This window comes from Austrofundulus limnaeus, unplaced genomic scaffold, assembly GCF_001266775.1.
Source record: "Austrofundulus limnaeus strain Quisiro unplaced genomic scaffold, Austrofundulus_limnaeus-1.0 Scaffold6, whole genome shotgun sequence".
Lineage (NCBI taxonomy): Eukaryota > Metazoa > Chordata > Actinopteri > Cyprinodontiformes > Rivulidae > Austrofundulus > Austrofundulus limnaeus.
The window spans coordinates 2548520-2551762 of record NW_013952408.1 but is presented as its reverse complement, the minus strand read 5'-3'; positions in this window follow the sequence as shown (position 1 = coordinate 2551762).

The window sequence follows — 3243 nt, the reverse complement described above, 5'->3', positions numbered from 1 at the left end:
ATAAGATTTCATTCTGAAAAATTCATCTGTGAGCAGATGTTCTTGATAAACGTTACGCAACTTTGAGGAGTAAAAAAAGGTTTTTGGCTTATTTTGGCGCAAAAACGCAAAAGAAGTCAAGAAATTAGTCATCGTTTTCATATTTATATGATGGTGGCCATGCGTATTTTAATTCCATCTGACTTGGTGAATCAGTTACATAAGGAGCGCCAACGTGACCCGGGATGGCGCGAGCTTRAGGTGCTCAAACTGCGATTATTGTTGTTATTATTTTTAATTGTCCCCACCTCTCGTTCGCACATTTTCATCGCCGCTTTTTTCAGACTGTGACGGATGACGTGAAGATACGGTGATGATGAGGATTCGGTCTCCATCATCAAAGTGTGTTGCTTCCTCTGTTGCCATGGTGACTCGACATTTTCTGCTGACTGAGTCCAGAGTCAGGTGTTTGTTTTATTTTATTTTTTTCCTTTTTTATTTTGCAGCTGGGTGTCCTTATGACACAGACAGCAACTCCTATCAGTGTTTTCACCTTTCCTCGTTTTTGTTAGCTCATCTTATTACCCATCCAAAATGATGACGAGCCGCTTGGATCCAGTTTATGTATGAGATGAGTGCTGTGCCTGTAGTGCTGGCTGGAATGGATGCCTTATTTCAGCCTTTTTATAGACACCAGTAGGTGTTTTGTTTAACTGGTGCTGGAAGGCTGGTTTGAGCATGTTTTTGCTCATGTCTGAGCATATGTGGAACCATGAACCTTCAAATCATTCGATGCACAGAACCAACCTGATTCAAGATGCCCAGCAGTAGCTGAGACTGTAAAATTTTGGCATGAGCCTTTTAGAGTCAGAGGTCTGTTAGCAAAATATCTCATGAACCACCAGATGGATTTTTTTTGAAAATATCAGGAAATATTCACTTGATGTRCATCTACAACTGATTAACGTTTGGAGGCGATCCAATTCAAGTCGACCAGCACAACTAATCGATATTAGACAACACAAGAATGGCTGAAACTCAATAATTTTGAAGGGCGTTGAGGTAGAATTTGACGTGGTCGTAGCTAAGAGTCGCTCACAAGACAAACCCTCTGACAAGGTTCATTTCAAAGTCTGCCCACAAAACTCATTTTCCAACAGACGCTGTGTTATTCGAAACGCTGTCACTAAAGTGTGCGTGTCTCATTGAGCGTTAGTCCTTTAATTCTGTTTTAGTGATTGTTTAAATCGTAAATAACAGCGAGAGTCAGCGTTTTACTCCGWACAATTTTGCATGTCCAAAGAAAAGAGAGACCCAGTGACTGACTGGAACGAGCTGCTGAACACAGACTAATGATTTCTTGTCAAGTTTCTTCTCAACAAGGACAGTAAGCAGAGTTTGCGTGCGCTCCCATCAGGGCTGTCTGGACTCTGCAGCGGCTTCTCGTTTGCCAACAGTTTGGCAGCTGTTTCGCGTCAGCTCAGGCAGGCGTTACTGGAAAACATTTGTGTTTTCTTGGATGAATGAACGAGAAGATGCTTCTGCTCCGGCGCCAGGGCGTGCTTTGCCTGAAGARAAACATTGCTGTTGATAATAGCAGACTGTCATTCGTCTCTGCGTTTCATTTCATTTCATTTTCTTCCTTTCTCTCCATCTCTACTCTACAATGAGCTCAGACAAAGCGTGAGGATGGTACGGGGGCGATTCATACAACAGCTCAGCTGACTCACTTCCACCTGAAGAAGAAGTGGAGCAGGATTTAGCCTGCTTATTGCCAAGGAAACTAAAAAGTCAAGTGGTTGTTTGGGTGCTTAATAATGATCAACGACCGAGGGCTGCCAGGGATGCAAAACAAGCAATTAGTTCCTATTATTAGTTGGCTTTTTTAAAACATATACATATTTTTTATAATATTGCTCTCAACCCAAAATTTTGAGGACATCCATGCTTGTWTTATTTCTCGCTTTTCTTATTTCCTAATGCTGAAAATGACAATCAGTCAAGCCTGGGTTCAGTCTTTGTGGCAAAGTTTGTCTTCCATAGCTTTGGCCTGAATAACAGGCACCCTGTGGGTTTCTAATGGAATAAGAGAGCATGGATTTATTGCACRGGCCTGTTCAGAGTCAGCACTAAACTAATTTGTTCTGCAGTTAAATGGCTSCGCACACAAACACACAAGAAAATATAATGGAATCATTTTCTGTGCAGCTTTCAGCACTCGTGTCRTCTGCCATTAAAAAATAAAAGCGTGGACGTAAAGACAGATGCTTGACCTTGCCTAATACGTTGGATTTCACTCGGTTCTGCACCGAGGCGTCTGAAACTTAAGCTTTTTTTTTGGTCAAATGCTCGAGATTTCAGCACATGATCCGGTCGGTGTGTATTTTGCTGAGCATAAACATGAATTCCCTTCAGTGTGGTGTGTGTATGTGCTGCCTGCTGACACAGCATTTATCCTGCTGGCAGAGAATGTCTGAGGGCTTTTATTTGTTCATCATTCAGCAGCTCAGTTTACCGGCAGCCTCGCCTGGTTTCTGTCTGCAGACTCATGCTTCACACGGGAAAGTCTACCGGCAGAATTGGGCTTTTTAATTGGTTTTCACACATTTTAGTTCTCACCACCATCCTGACTGTTTCCTTATACACCTTCATCTTTTCTGCATTTCTAACTGGGAACATTGTGAGTTGAAATGAAAGGGGGAAAAAAATCACAGCCATAAAGAGAATTAGCATTTTCTGCAAAAATGAAGCACGAATGCTTGATGCTGAAAGATTTTTGCAGGAACAAACAAAAGAAAAGATGAACAAACATTTTGCAATCTATTGTAAAATAGCAGAAAATTTGCTTAAAAAGTAGCTGAAAAGCCTTAATCTAATACAAATAMGCAAAGAGCATGTTTGCTGAATTGAACAGCTGTAAAAAGTARATAAAAGTWTCACAAAAAGGTGAATTTAGCTGGAAAGGCTAAAATTAGCTGAAATTAGCTAAAATGTAGCTTAAATTGCAGAAAACTGAAAGAAGAAAAACAAAGCTTAAATTAGCAGAAAGAAGTTCATAGAAGCACAAAAAAATTGATTAGATGAACAACTGAAATGAGGAAAAGGTAACGAAAAAAGCAGAAAAGCTACTACCTGTCTTAGCAAATAAAAAAGCTAAAGTAGGCTAATATTAGCGCAAACATTAAAACAAAGGCAGAACCAGAAAAAAGGTGAAAATGCAGGGAAGGTTTAACGATTTTGAACTATTTTTAGGATGTTAAAGAC